This window comes from Paroedura picta, chromosome 4 (assembly GCF_049243985.1).
Source record: "Paroedura picta isolate Pp20150507F chromosome 4, Ppicta_v3.0, whole genome shotgun sequence".
NCBI lineage: Eukaryota > Metazoa > Chordata > Lepidosauria > Squamata > Gekkonidae > Paroedura > Paroedura picta.
In genome coordinates this window covers 36,663,470-36,680,101 of record NC_135372.1, presented here as the reverse complement: position 1 = coordinate 36,680,101, position 16,632 = coordinate 36,663,470, and positions in this window count along the sequence as shown.

Sequence of the window (16,632 nt, the reverse complement as noted above, 5' to 3'; positions counted from 1 at the left end):
CCTCCAGATGATACCCTGGAGAGCTGCAGCCCGTCTGAGTAGACAAGATGGTTCTGACCTTGATGGACCCATGGTGGGATCCAGTCTAAGACAGCTTCATGATGTGTGTTCATCAGAATCCCAAATAGCAGGCTCATGTTGCAGTAATGTCTATGTCCCTCAATTTCATAAATTGGGGAATATGAGTGGGAAGTAGGCATCCCCTCCATGGTGTGGACCGAGGAAGGGGATTTAAAAGGGAAAAAAGGTAAAGGTATCCCCTGTGCAAGCACCGAGTCATGTCTGACCCTTGGGGTGACGCCCTCCAGCATTTTCATGGCAGACTCAATACGGGGTGGTTTGCCAGTGCCTTCCCCAGTCATTACCGTTTACCCCCCAGCAAGGAAAGAAAGGAATAAAAAAGAATATGTGTTAAACATGAAGAAGGGGATTCTTCTGGAGCAAAGGAAAGATGTGTTTGTGTGTATGTGTGGGGAGGCAACAAGATGTATGCAATAGGTGTGTGTTTTTCCCCAAAGATCTCAAAGCACCATGGTATGGGAGAGTGATGTTCTCCAAAGATAGAGCTATGTAGAATGTTTAGAGCAGGCACGGCCAAACTGTGGCTCTCCAGATATCCATGGACTACAATTATCATAAGCCCCTGCCAGTTGGCCCTGCTTGCAGGGACTCATGGTAATTGTAGTCCATGGACATCTGGAGAACCACAGGGTAGCCACCCCTGGTTTAGAGTGTTTCTGTGTGTTTAATACATGATTGGAGGGGTGGGCTCCAAAGTCATGAGTTATGGGAAATGTCCATTCCAAAATGGGCATGGTCGATGATGTAAAAGGTGAGGAGGCTATTCCAAATAAAGGATGTGTAGGGCTGCGGGTGGAGAAACCCCAAACAGGTCTGTTCAAAAAGATGGACCAACTATGTAGATGGCTGTTATTAATTGTTTTAAGAAAGTCACACTGGAAAAATGGGGAAGAAATTAAGCAGAAAAATAAGTAGCTTGTGGGCAAAGAAAGTAATGGCAGAATTTATAATTTGGAGGCATTGTCTTGTATTTAAGAGAGGTAAGGGTATGGTAATTTGAGGATTTAGTTTTGCTCTGGAATGGGGTGAAACATCCACCTCGGATGGCAGTCAGCGGTCAATGATTTTGTACATTAAGTCTTCATAGCATGTTTGCCTTTTCTGTTTTCGGTATCAAAAAGTCGTAGGTCATCTCTTGTAAGTGGATTCAGGGAAAGGACTGGAAGAGGCAAATCATCTGAAGAAGCCATAGTGTTGGCAAAGGCTGAATATACAGAGAAAGTAGAGCAACCGGGCTGCTTTAAGAATAAAATAGTTTTTTATTGTCAAGAGAAATCGCACACACACAACAACAACCTTTATTGGCATAAAGAATAAGACAAATCAGAATACAGTCAATTGGTTTTTAATTTCAGGCAGATTAATTGCCATTTGTAAGAATTTAGCCACTTTATCAATTGTCTCTGGATCCTGATGGGAAAGAAGGAACTGTACCTTGCATTTATCAGAGTAGCCAATACCTTGAACTAGGAGTGAGTCTAGAACTTTAGCCCGAATGGCATTGTATATGGGACAGTAAAAAAAGACATGCTGTATGGTTTCTATAGTTTACATGGCCAGTGTCTCTGTATGTAAGGAATCTTCTGAAATCTCCCAAGAGAAATCACTATGTATAGAAAGAGAAGACAAGAGACCTAACAAACTGTCAGATGTTTGCGGTCATTTTCCTGTCAAATGTTGTTTTGGAAGTGGAAGTAGTCTAACAAAAGCAAGAAGCCTCCAAAGAGCCAATCAGGACGTTCCTAATCTAACTATGCTAAATACATATCTCCTCCAGTGCTCCCTACAGCAGTGGTCCCCAACCTTTTTATCACTGGGGACCGGTCAACGCTTGACAATTTTAGTGAGGCCCGGGGGGGAGTAGTCTTTTGCCGAGGGACGCCGCCTGAGGCCCTGCTCCACTTGCTTCCCTGCTGGTGCCCCTGACTTCCCGCCACCCACTGGGGGGCGCTGCCAGCAGCAGCTGCGCAGTGCCACGGGAGCCCCAGCCATGGCGACCGCTGGAGAACCCCAAAGGTGAGCTGGCAGCAGAGTGGCAGGGCAGCCCCCAAAGCAGCAGCCGGGGAGGAGGACGAGGAGGAGCTGCGGCCTGGTACTGACTGATCCTCGGACCGGTACTGGTCGCCGGACTGGGGGTTGGGGACCGCTTCCCTACAGGACACTCTGCTCAATCATGCACACTGCCGATAGGGTTGCCAGATCTGGCTTGGGAAATAACTAGTGGAGGTGACAGTGGACAGGATTTGGGATGAGGAAGTACTCCAGTGGAATACAGTGCTACGGAATCCACCCCCCAAAGCATCCATTTCCTCCTTGGAACTGATCTCTGTCACCTGGAAAGGAGCTATAATTCCAGGGGATTATCGTTCCCCACCTGGGGACTGGCATCCCTAACTGCAGATCTTGTATTTTCTAACACTTAGCTGGTAAAAGTGTTCTGTGTAATGAAGGTACAGGTCCAAGCTGAAGGATCCTAGATAGGGTTAGAAAAGCCTTTTATCTAAAGCCTTGGGGGACCATTACCAGCCTGAATTGAATGGGCCAAGGATCTGGCTGTCTGTGGCTGAGATTCTGCTAATAAGAATCAGTGTGGTAGAGTTTGCCTTGAACTAAGGGAACCCAAGCACTAATTCCTGCTCAACTCTCACAATCATGTTGATCCAGTCATTCAGTCTCTACCTAACCATGGCCAACTTATTTACCTTAATTGACTTACATGGGATTGTCCCAAGTTCTTGGTTGAATTCAATCATTATTCCCATGTTTAAAAAGGGTGACCATAATGACCCCAATAATTTTAGACCTATTAGTTTATTATCAATTATAGGTAAGATTTATGCAAAACATCTCGAACGGCGCCTAACTGATTGGGCTCGCTCTCAAAGAATTATAGGTCCTGAACAGATTGGTTTCTTGCAGGGTAACTCTACTATAGATCATTGTTTAACTCTCTCATGCCTGGCCGAGAAATATACGTCCCAAAATGGTAAGAGGCTATACACAGCTTTTATAGATCTTAAAAGTGCCTTTGATAAGATAGATAGGGATATGCTCTGGAATAAATTGCGATCAATGGGTATGGAACCGAGACTTGTGTTTCTCATCCAAAAACTTTATGTGTCCACCTCCTGCCAGGTATTCTTCAAAGGGAGACTTAACCTCTAAGATTTCAATGACCATTGGAGTTAAGCAAGGCTGTATTCTAGCCCCCTTGTTGTTTAATTTATTCATTAACTAGTAATCAAGCCCATTGCAGTTCGAAATGCAATGGGCGCTAGCAGTGAGAGTGGTTTGTGGGGGGGGGGACTACCTGCAGTCTTTGGGTGGGCTTTGAAAGGGGAGAAGGGGGAAGGGGAAGGGGAAGGGACACGCTCCCACCCCCCCACCCACCCCCTCTCTCAGAACCCCCCCCTGAAAAACGGCGCCACGGTCCTCCCTCCCAAGGCGAGTCAGAACCCCAGGTCCACTCACCGCCCTCGCGCTGGTCCTGGCTGGTCTCTGCTGTTTGTCTTCGGCCATCGCACTTGCTGGTTCGTGGGGCTCCGTTGGGTGGCGGGGCCTCCCCCGAGCAGCGGTTCTTTTCCCCTTCCCAGCCCTGGACGGACTTCCCTCCCGCATTGCTTCATCCACCCACAGGTGGACTAAGAAGCGCGCAGCCCGGGCTAGCCCATTGCAGGCAGCCGCTGTAGCGAGACTGTTGTTTCGCAGGGGAGTGACGTCAACCTGTCATGGCTGCCCCCGTGCGACTCCCACGTGGGCCAGTCATCCAGGAATTGGCGGCGTCTGAGCCTGGTGCGTCAGCGGAGGTCGGTGTCTTCGCAGGGGGAGGTTTCGGTGGGTTCCAGCGTGGCTTGACGGGTGTTTTAGTCTCACTTCGGCGGCGGGTTTTTTTTTTTTTTGCTTGGAGGAGTCCGGGAGTTCCCCCAGGCGGCGGCCCGAGCGACGGGTCTATTTTTTTTTTTTGAGTCCGGGAGTTCGCCCAGGTGGCGGCCCGAGCGGCAGGTCTATTTTTTTTTTTTTTGGAGTCCGGGAGTTCCCCCAGGCGGCGGCCCGAGCGGCGGGTCTCTCTCTTTTTTTTTTTTTTGGAGTCCGGGAGTTCCCCCAGGCGGCGGCCCGAGCGGCGGGTCTCTCTCTTTTTTTTTTGGAGTCCGGGAGTTCCCCCAGGCGGCGGCCCGAGCGGCGGGTCTCTCTCTTTTTTTTTTGGAGTCCGGGAGTTCCCCCAGGCGGCGGCCCGAGCGGCGGGTCTCTCTCTTTTTTTTTTGGAGTCCGGGAGTTCCCCCAGGCGGCGGCCCGAGCGGCGGGTCTATTTTTTTTTTTTTGGAGTCCGGGAGTTCCCCCAGGCGGCGGCCCGAGCGGCGGGTCTTTTTTTTTCTTCGAGGAGTCCGTGGGTTCCCCCAGGCGGCAGCCTGACGCAGCGAGAGGCGCTTTGCGCCTCTCGCCGCTGCGCGCGGCTCGCAGTTCCTGAGGCTGGGAATCGGAGGGACCAATCTGCAGGCGCTTTGCGCCTGCCAATTGGTCCCTCCGATTGTCTGTCATGAGGAAGGGTCCAATCTGGACCCTTCCTCATCCCGGACTCATCCCGCCCCAGGACCCCTTACTGTTTTATTTAGTCCGTGGCGCCCGTGGCGCCACGGGGGGTTTACAGATGATTTAGCGTTAAAACTGGAACCAATTAATGGTCATCCCCCAAAACTTGGTTCCCAGCATATTCCTTTGTTGTTGTATGCCGACGATACTAAAATACTCTCATATACAAGGGTTGGCTTACAACGATACTTATCCACCTTTTACCAATATTGCTAAGATAATAAGTTAGTAATTAACTATGGTAAAACAAAAGTTTTGGTTTTCTCTAAGAGCTGGCATGCAATGACTTGGTCTATTGGAGGCACTTCAATAGAACAAGTCAAAACATTTAAGTATCTAGGTGTTACCTTCCAGTATAACCAGAAATGGAGCTCCCACTGCCAACGAGCTATCAATCTGGCCAAATCCTCATCTTCTTTGATAAAACAGTTCTTTTTCTCTGTGAAAGGTAACCAATTTATCCCTGCAGCAATTAAAATTTTTAATGCCAAAGTAATGTCCCAGCTCCTGTTTGGATGCCCCTTATGGGTTCCTGCCTTTAATAAATCTATTGAGGGTGTTCAATCTGCTTTCTATAGGCAAATTGCAGGGGTTCCCAACTGTGTCTCCTACCATGCCATTTGCGCAGAATTTGGCCAAATTAGGGTAGAGACAAGGGCCTGGATAGCTACTTTTAAATTTTGGGTCAGACTGTTTTTTAGAATAGAAACTGGCAGCCTTTTAACTTGTCTAAAAAGTGACCCTCTTAAATTTCAATGGTTCCAGGCTATTGAACAAAAATTAGTCTCCATTGGCATCGATCTGAACTCCCTACTACCTCTGGAAGAAAAATGTATCTTCCGGATTATTAAACAGAGAATTTTAGACCATGAGCAGCAGGAACTCATACCTACCCAGCCTCGAGTCTGCTCACCAGCATTCTTTGGCATCATTATGCAGAGAAATATTATGCCTTCATATTTGCATCTCCTTGATGTCCCACCCCTGAGAAGAGCTTTTCTCCTCGCACGAATGAATGCTTTCCCCTCAAAGGTCTTAGAGGGAAGATTCCACCATATCCCATACCATGCGAGACTCTGTCCGTGTGGTTCTGGCTGCCCTGACTCTGTCTCACACATTTTGTTAGATTGCCCCTTATATGAGCAGTGTCAGGATGACAGCTTTGTTGCTTTGCTGGGAAACAAGCCTTCTGTAAGTAAATCTATAACCTTGCAATTTCTGCTCTCTGACAAAGACCCAGAGATAATCATTTTAGTTGCCAGAGTTTTAACTAAGATGCTTTTATAATATGCTGCCTACCTAGTATTTTATCTCTTATAGTTTATTTAATCATTTTAAGATCTGTTTGGTCATGTAACCCCATTTTATTATTTTGCTGAAATTTTAAACCCTATTTTTATATGTCTTATACATTTTATGCCAATAAAAGGTTACTGACTGACTGACTGACTACCTAACCATCTTCAGAGGGGGGTTGGAGGACAGGTCCATACAGATTATCCTGAGTTCCTCTGGTAGAAGGGCCCCTAAAGCTGGTGGAAGCCTTCAGTTTATGTTGAGTGAGCTGGTTGGATCCCCACAGTAATAAAGTTCTGCACTTGGATGCTCATTTCTTGCAAAAAGAACATCCCACTGTCTCCTGTAGGAACACATACCAGATTTTAAGCCCAGGGAAAGATATCTACTTCCTGATTTATAATGGAAAAGACCATGAGCCTTTCTTGGTCATCCAAAACGTAGCTTTGCTATGTTCCACACTGGCAAGGATATGGAAGAGATGTTAATATACTTTTGTTGGATGGGATATCAAGAGGATACTTGTAATGGCGTTTGGATATTAGACTTGAATTATTACCCACCCCAGAGACCATTCTTATAATATCCTTACAGCATTTATACGTAGTTTAACAGCACCGCCAATTCCCTTAACTTAGGAACCCCTCCCTAACAAGAACATATAAACCCATCTACATGGTATGTTGCCAGGTTTTTAACTGTCTCAGAAGTGTTGATTAACATTCCATGACAACTCAGCCACAAGCCTAAAGGCGAGGGAAAGTTCATTTCAAACAACTGATAGCAGTGTGGCTTAAAAAGCCTCCTTTTGTCAAATATGCCCGATGGGTGGGGTAAATGCACAGAACTAGCTTTTTTTGTCTGTGGGGGGGTCAAATCTCTGTGGTCTTTGATTTAATTTTAAACCTCATTGATTTTTCTGTGACTATAGAGAATGCCCTAACAGATTATCCAAAGCTATCTGAGGCTTCACAAATGGACATATAGATTATCTTAAAGCTGGTTTTTGTACCCTTGCAAGAATGCCCTCTCTTCCCTTTTTCTTTTTAATCTGCTTCTCAGTTTTTAAAAAAGGCAATCTTGTGCATAGCTAAAACAACTGATTGCTTTATACAAAAGATTTAATTTGGTCTCCAATGACTTCAGGTGTCGGGTATGTGTGTGTGTGAGGTTTGAAAACTTTTGATGTACGCTGGCTAAATACTGAATGACAGCACAGGTGGTCTGGGAATTGCAGATTTTTCGAAAAGCAGCACAGAGGCGGATGAGAGAGGATGACGTTCCTTTGAGCCACCAGTTTGGGTGCCAGCAGGCCTGGAGAAGAATGCCCTGTCGCTTTAATAGAGGCTTAATGTATGAAAGCTGCTGAAGCTTTTCATGTAATGGAGATAAATAATCTGTTTAAAATCCCGCTGATCCTCTGTTAAAGGGCAGGCCATTTTCCTCCAAGCAGGTGGCAACCCTAGGTGGATCACAGACAAAAATATTTCCTGCAATCCACAATAACAAATAATATTGTTTTCATGCATGGTGTAGTGGTTAAGAGCAGAGGCTTCTAATCTGGAGAGCCAGGTTTGATTCCCCGCTCTTCCACGTGTGGCCAGCTTGGTGACCTTGGGCTGGACACAGTCCTGTTAGAGCTGTTCTCAGTCCTGTCAGAGCTTTCTCAGCCTCCCCTCCCTCACAGAGTGTCTGTGGTGGTGAGAAGGAGGGAAGGTGATTGTAAGCTGCTTTGAAACTCCTTCAGGCAGTGAAAAATGGGGTATAAAAACTAACTCTTCTTCTAAAAAACTCAATGCCATCAAACTCCACCTTGCATTGAAAAGATCTCTCCCCCCCCCCCCCCCAGGGCTAGAACAACTAAGCATAGGAAAATCAGCCGACCTGTGGCAATAAGGAAGAACAGTGTATTAGTTTTTAACAGTAATGTTTTAACACTGTTTTATTGCTATTTTATTTATTGATGTGTTGTGAACTGCCCTAAGCCAGTGCATAGGGAAGAGTGGCCTGTAAATATAATAATAAATTAATAAAAAGAGCCCCCTGGACACGTGTTTTATCTACTGTCACACGTGTTTTATCTACTGTGTTTTATCTACTGCTCACCATTTCTGTTAATCAGGTGTTACCCTTCCTACTTTAAATTAAAAAGTAGTTAGGAGTGCAGACTTCTAATCTGGTGAGCCAGGTTTGTGCTCCCCCACATGCAGCAAGCTGGATGGCCTTGAGCTAACCACAGCACTGATAAAGCTGTTCTGGCCGAGCAGTAATATCAAGGCTGTCTCAGCCTCACCCACCCTCACAGGGTGTCTGTTGTGGGGAGAGGAAAGGGAAGGCAACTATAAGCCGCTTTGAGTCTCCTTCGGGTAGAGAAAAGTGGCATATAAGAACAAACTTTTCTTCTTCTTTAACGTTTATTGGATGGTATACTCCACCCGCTGCTTACCTGCCCCCTGTCAAAATGGCCAATGATGAGCCTGGAGGGGATGGGGAGGGGAGGGGCCCCAGGTGGGCGTGTCCACAGCTCTGCTTCCCAACCATATTCTGCACGATTCTGCCACTTCTGGGGTTTCTCGAAGCCTGAAGAATATTTCAGGGGTTTCTCAAGGGTAAAAAGGTTGAAAAAAGGTGGACTAAGGTTTGTTTGTTTTTAAAGGCAAGTGTGTTTTAGGTTGATTTTAATTGCACTGTCTCTGTATGTCTATATGTATAGCACATGTGTATCTTCCTTTCCTAAGCCTTTGGCTTAGGATGGGCTAGAAAATTACGTCCCCTGAAAGACAGGTTAGCTTGGTCCTCCTAAATCCATACCAGTTGGTCATACTAGTGGAAGCTTTCAAGGAATCACTTCTTGCTTACTGCAAGAGAGAAGAACGGCATCTATGAACCAACTCTTCTTCTGTAATATCAGGGTTCTCTCAGCCTCACCTCCCTCACAGGGTGTCTGTTCTGGGGAGAGGAAAGGGAAGGTGAATGTAAGCTGCTTTGAAACTCCTTTGGGTAGAGAAAAGCAGCATATAAGAACCAACTCTTCTTCTTCTAGCCCTCTGTAAAAGACAACAAACTTTCTCCACTGGCCAACATACTGGCTATTCTGTTGGCTCCGGCCGGCTGGCCTGCCTGCCAGGAGCATTCTGGGAGAGGAAGTGGTGACCAAAGCCATATTAACCGCATCTCCCCGAGGGCATATTGCCGGTAGATCCTGAATGAAGCCACTGTGCCCACAAGTTTCTCAGTGATGATAGATGAGAATCTGCCAAGCCAAATAACATCTGTGGCTTGGCAGACACAAGGAAATAAGGAAGAGGCCCTTGGGAATAGCACTGTCTGAGTGGCGCTGGCTTCTCCCAGACAACCTCCTTTGCTTTCTTGCTTCGTCACGGCTTCTCTGCCGCAGCAGCCGCTTTGCAGAGTTTCAAGCCAGACACCTGAGCAAGCAAAAGGTCAGGGCAGGGACAAGATTCAGTTCACCGTCTTGTGGTGCCCCCCCCTCCAGAATGGGACTAAGGCTGCTACGAATCAGCTGAAACAATGAACTGAATTCATGGCCCAGTAGTGCCAGGGAATTAAAAGGCATCAATTAAAATTCATTATATCTGAAGACGTGTACATGCACACAAATGCTTGTACTTTGGATAAAACTTGGTGATCTTCACGGCTCCACTCTGACCGTGTTCTGCTGCTCGAGACCAACACGGCTGCCCACCTGACCGTATTGACATAAATTCAGATCTTCTTAAGTACAGTGGGGTAGTGTCGTGAGTACAGTGTTGGACTATGCCCAGGTAATGCTTGGGTTCAGATCCCAGCTTGCCATGAAATTTACCAGGGTGTGTGTGTATGTTGGGAACAGTCGTTGTCTAACCTACCTCACAGGGATGTTGTGAGGCGAAAATAGAGGAGTTCATTGGAGGAAAGAGAAGAATAAAAATGCATTAAGTAATGAAGGGGTTACTTGCTTATAAGGGGGACAGACGGAGAAACCTGCCCTGAGTTTATACCAGTATGTTCCATGCTCCTAATTCAGTGTTTTAGGAGTTAAGCTGGAAAAATATGGTGGATACTTCTGTCTCACTTGGCAAGGGAAGAAAGGGGCTGTGTGGGCAGGGCTAATTGCTCTGCCTGCCAACGTGGGCCCTCTCAAGATTGTTACTGGGTGCAGAAATATAGCATCATGGGCAAAAGTGATGGGTTTATTTCCGGGGGTGGGTGGGGGATTTATTTCTGGATGTTGATCCAGAAACTGCTCACCATTTCTGTTAATCAGGTGTTACCCTTCCTACTTTAAATTAAAAATCTGAGCCTTTTCACCGAGGTACAGGATCTAGTATTGAACAGGACTGGTTTACATCTCAGGTGGGCAGGGACATTCCTATGTACATTTGGGGTTTATAGCCTTACTACTCAACAAATGTATGTTTCCCTACAAACCCCCTTCTAAATCTTAATAATTGCCTAGGCAAGCCTAGTCCCATCAAATCTTGGAAGCTAAACAGATTTCACCTTGGATAATATTTGGATGGGAGACCTACAAGGATTTGGATGGAAGTTCCTCCAAGAACCACTAGAGGGTCATGATGCAGAAGCAGGAAATGGCAAACCACCTTCAAATGTCCCTTGCCTGGCTGCCAGACAAACCTCAGATTGCCTCCATATGACAAAACCATTACTTCTTCTAAAAAATAAAACCTGCAAGTATCTGTCTTCCTCCGTAGAAACTTTCTATGGGGTGATGCTATGGGAATAAACCCTGGTGTGGTTCCCAGAGTGATCACATGATCCATAGTATGAGCCTGTTGCTTTTCACCTAGCCTGTGCTTACTGAATTTGAGAAATCTTTTGTTTTCCCTGTGTCAGATGGAGCACGGAGTAATGCAGAGTTTGTGTCTAATAGCCATTCAGAATATATTCCACTGGAGAGAGATCATAGCTGTGCTGTAGGTCTGGATTAATAGTTTCACTCAGGACTGTATAAACTGAGTGCCTAGATAAATTGGGAAGTCTGCCAAGCATGTAATGATCTAACCTTACATTAAATACAAATACATTAAATGCAAGACTCCAGAGTATAAGTTGGCTAAGTTTGACCTCTAGAGTATGACCTCCAGCAATACAGCTACGCTGTTCATCTTGGGGGAAGAGGAGGAGTAAACAACCATAATTAACATTAAGAGAAATCTATTATAGCTGTGGGGAAAAAGCCTTGCACTTCGGGCTACATCATGCTATCCGGCGTTCTCGAGCCGCAACTCCCAGCATTCATTTCAAGATGTTTGTTGGTAAAAGGACATCAAATGGGTTGTGTGCAAAGTGCTACCAAGTTGCAGCCAATGTATGGCAACCCTGTAGGGTTTTCAAAGCAAGAGACTAACAAAGGTGGTTTGCCATTGCCTGCCCCTGTGTAGCAAGACTGGTCTTATAGAATCACAGAGTTGGAAGGGGCCATGCAGGCCATCTAGTCCAACCCCCTGCTCAATGCAGGATCAGCCCTAAGCATCCTAAAGCATCCAAGAAAAGTGTGTATCCAACCTTTGCTTGAAGACTGCCAGTGAGGGGGAGCTCACCACCTCCTTAGGCAGCCTATTCTACTGCTGAACTACTCTGACTGTGAAAAAAATTTTCCTGATAATTTTTTCCTTGGTAGCCTCCCATCCTTATACGAACCAGGGCCAACCCTGGTTGGCTTCCAAGATATGACCAAGATTGGGCTAGCCTGGGTCATCCAGGTTAGGGCTGTGAGAAAAGTTTGCTGCTCTTAAGATGGAGGGATGCTCCATCTCTTCTATTGCTGCCTCGAGCGTTCATGCAAATGCTTCTAGCCAGTAAAGAACAATCAAAGGGCCATATCCTGGCAGAAATATATCCTCTGTTAAGACCCCTGTTCCTGCATCCCAGGTGCCATTGCCTTGGAAGCCAACTCTAACTTCTCTGCTCAGGAATTTCAAAGATATAGGAACTCTAAGTGCTAAATGGTATCTCTTCCTAGAAAAAAGGACTGCTGAATAGGGAGACAAACAGAGGAGATAGATTCCCTTGACACCAGGAGAACATGGCCCATTTTGGATGATTCCATCTGGGGATAACCTGTAGGAAGGAACTCATGCACCTGAGCTTCATGTTGGTGGCTACTAGTAACACAAAAGGCCATGAGCCTGAACTGAAGGTAGTGGCAGACTGATGGAATGTAACTTGAAGAGTAAACAAGTAACAACAGGCAGGGTATGTCTAGAGGAGGGATGGAGGACTGCAGGTATGCACCTTTACTTTGTACCCTTGACCTATCCGGTGCTGCACAGAGCACGTGTGTGAACATGAATTTATTATTGAATTAAATGAATTTATTATTGAATTAAATGGATTTATTATTGCTTTGAATGCTGGACATCTGTTGTCCATATTAACCCAGTTGTTCCTCTGTAATGTGTTACTACAAAGTGCTGGAGAAGGGAGATGTTTGTTGGTCAGTAGAATGCTAGATTCCTGGAATGCACAAGTACAGAGGCCCCCCCCATGGTAGCAAATCAGAATGAGTGTGAGATGTGGGTGCTTTCAGTGGGGATGCAGGATGGCCACTGAGTCTTGATCTCTTGGAGGGTCCAAAGAGGAACCGCACTTGCAGGACAGGAGGGCTGTCCCGCAACAACAACATCAGGACTACTATCTATGTCAGGGATTGCCAACCAGGGGTCTCTAGACCCGCAGGAACTCCCGGAAAGGTTCCGCAGGATTTTTCCATCTTCATTAATGGACTTAGCCACAAGGTATGGAACCAGCCACTTCCACTGCAGCCCCTCTCTCCCCAAATGTGAGTTCCTTACACCAGGGGTAGTCAACCTGTGGTCCTCCAGATGTCCATGGACTACAATTCCCATGAGCCACTGCCAGCAAACGCTGGCAGGGGTTCATTGGTATTGTATTCCATGGACATCTGGAGGGCCACAGGTTGACTACCCCTGCTTCACACCATGTCCTGTCTCTCCCACCCTCAGTCCTCCTTGATTCTGCCTGCTAACACGGGTGGTGATGTCACTTCCGGGAGCATAGCAGGGAGTTGTAGCTAGCTGACATCACTTCCGGGGATCCTCAAAGCCTGAAAAATTATTTCAGGGGCTCTTCCATGGTCAAAAGGTTGAGAAAGGCTGGTTTAGGTATTGTAATAAGGGTGGATAAGAATGTCAGACAATTCCCCGCAAGCTCCTCTGTTCTTATGCACAAATAAAATGTTGGATGTTTTATTTATTTTCATTTGTAGATTCAGATTTGTGATTCAGTGAAAGTCACACAATCCAGGATAGCACAGGGGTTTTGTTGCTGAAAAATTACCAAGGAACATATGCTCAGACTTGTTAAAAGCATATTCTCTCCCCCCCCCCCCACAGTTTAGGAGGCATTCCTCTGAGCAGGGAGTTAGACTTGGCTTCCAAGGACCCTTACAAGGCTATGGCATCTGGGATGCAGGAATGGGGGGTCTTAAACAGAATTACATCCTTCCAAATCTAAGTGGGCTGAGAAGGGTGGAAATGCTTAGGCTGCTACTGCAATTTGTGTGTGTGTGTGTGTGCTTTGTTTTAATAGTTCCCCCCAAAAATGAAGAAGGGGAGATTAATGATTATGGGGAGGGGAAGTGAAGGAGAATTTGCCATGACGCTGTATTAGCCTTTCTCAATGTTTTTACCACTGAGAAACCCCAGAAACATTCTTCAGGCATTGACCACCCCCAGAAGTGGTGCGATTGAGCAGAATATAATTGGGAAGCAGAGCTGATGGAAAAAGCAGGATGAGAGAGACAGAGAGAGAGAGAGAGAGACTTCCTTGGCAGATTTCCAACTCTGCTTGTGCTTGGTAGAGGGGCTGGAAGGGGGATGACTCAGTCCTCTCTCTCTCACCCTGATGACCAAGAGTCTTTGAAAAGTCCCTGGCTAGACAATACGAGAGAATGCTAAAGATTCCATTCAGGTTTCCTCAGGCTGAAAACAAGGGATATTTTTTCCCTCAGGAAACTGAAGTTCTCTTAAAATGAGGATTGGAAGCCATGTGGGGTATAGGGAAGAGTTCCACAAATAGAATTACTGTATCTTTAAGGCATAGTTTATGTTTCTCTGCCCTGCCCTGCCCTGCCCTGCCCTGCCCTGCCCTGCCCTGCCCTGCCCTGCCCTGCCCTGCCCTGCCCTAACAGTTCTTGCAATTATCAAGTATGTTCTAGGCCTTCCTTTCCAAAAAGTAGTGCTGGTTCTCTAGTTACACTTGTAATTTCTTATTTGGGTCATCAGTAAAGTTAAAAGAAGAGTTGGTTTTTATATGGAGCTTTTCTCTTACAGTCGCCTTCCCTTTTCTCTCCCCACAACAGACACCCTGTGAGGGAGGTGAGGCTGAGAGAGCCCTGATATCACTGAAGAAGAAAACAGGTTGGTTCTTATGTTGCTTTTCTCTACCCGAAGGAGTCTCAAAGCGGCTTACAATCCCCTTCCCATTCCTCTCTCCACAACAGACACCCTGTGAGGTGGGGGAGGCTGAGAGAGCCCTGATATTACTGCTGCATCAGAACAGCTTTATCAGTGCTGTAGCGAGCCCAAGGTCACCCAGCTGGCTCGAGGAACGGGAATCAAACCCGGCTTATGAGCCCGTTCCTAGCTACTATACCACGCTGGCTCTCTAGCTGGGAACTTGCGCTATTGTTGTGTAAAACTAATACATGCTGTATCTTCAGTTCTCTAACGCAGTGGGGACCTCGGTCTACCCAAAGAATAAGCACCATGAGATACGTTTGGCGACCCACCCCTAGTAAACTGGCATCCCTGGCTGTATCATTGTAAAAGAAAACATGGGGTGAAAGAAATGTTTGTACTGGATGAGAAGGAAAGGCCAACGTGATCAGTTTTCAAAACTGGTTTTGGTTTCTAACTTTGTAGCAGGGGTCCATGACCTTTCATAGCCAGTGAGAACCTTTGGAATTCTGGCAGGACATGGTACGCACACCCACAAAATGGCTGCCATAAAACGGCTGGTGCAGGAAGTGGAGCCAGCTGTAAAATGGTTGCTCCAGCGTATTGCAGTTACACAATGAAGATCCTTGTTCTGTGATGGCAGCTGTTGACAAAGCAACATTTTAAAAAATCCAAACTGTCAATCAAATTTCCAATGGCCAATCAGAAGCCTTGCTGGGCAAAAGCTCTATCTGGCTCTGCCCATTTCCAAAAAACACTTGGCAACTGCCACAAAGTGTGTTTGTGGGTGCCATAGGATCCTTCCCAGAAAGGAGTGTGGTCCTGGTCTAGTTCACAGCTAGGCACATCTGTGCCCATTGAAATGGAAGAGGTTTAAGATTAGTTAATTCCATGTTGGGCTGTGAGCAATGGACACATAAACCTACAGTGGAAAATGCCTGTTGTTACTTGGATCCTGTTTATGAATGTATGGGATTTGAAGCGACAGGGGGAACAACTGAATTCTAGGTGAGTTGCTTTGTTAATCTGTATCAGCCAAAACAAAATTATGGGGTAGGATTTTGCAAGCTAGACTATCCCCTGTCCCCACTGTTAGGTGCCAAGTAGCTTTGTATGTTATTCATTATGCATTTTATCTTGTTAAAACAGTAAAATAAGTTTGGGTTTGATAAGAAAATGAATCTTGTATTCATTTTATCCTTCTAGCCAAGTTTTTTTTCTCATGGCTTCAACATTTTCAGAAGTCCTGTTCCTCCCCCCTCTTCCCCCCCCCCGACCTTTTCCAGTTCTCAACTCTTTCCCCTTTCAGTTCTTGAATTTTTTCTCCCACTTGGCAGATGTTTTTCCTAGTACTGAGGGGGAAAAAATAAGTATTTCATTATCACCCTGACCTGGATAGTCCAAGCTAGCCCAAACTTGTCAGATCTCGGAAGCTATTAATTAATTAATTAATTAATTATAGGGCATTTCTGTCACATATCCAGGAGATCTGAGGATTGTCTGGCAGCCAGGCAAGGGATGTTCTGAGCTGATTTGCCATTGCCCGCCTGTGCAAACTCTCTGAGGTCTCCCATCCAAATACCTTCTCAGCTTCTGGGATCTGATGGGATCAGGCTTGCACGGAGTATCCAGGTGAGGCTCTTCGAAGCTGAGTCAGCCCTGGTTAGTATTTGAATGGGAGCCCAAGAAGCCCACGGTCACTTTGCAGAGGCAGTCAGTGGCCAACCACCTTTGACCATCTCTTGAATTGAAAACTCAGGGGGATTGCAATAAAACAATTGTGACTTGATGGCAAACAAGCAAACTTATACTGTAAATTGCCCTTGAGTTCCAGTGAAGTAGAAAGGGGGATCGTAAATGTTTGGTGTAGTGTTGCGGTTAAGAGCGGCGGCCTCTGATCTGGAAAGCGAAGTTTGATTCCCCACTCCTCCACATGCAGCCAGCTGTTTAATACTAGAGCCTGAGGTCATCCTGACGCTGAAGGGTGGGGGATTCAGGACAGACATAAGGAAGAATTTCTTCACATAGTGCGCAGTTCTTTTGTGGGACTCCCCGCCACAGAATGGGGTTGCATCCATCAACTTAGAAGGCTTGAAAGAGGGAGTGGACAAATTCATGGAGGGGGTTCCTAATGGCTATTAATCTTGATGATATCTATTCCCTCCAATACCAGAGGTGCGGTGTCTCTAGAAATCAGTTGATGGGGAGCACAGGTAGAATGATG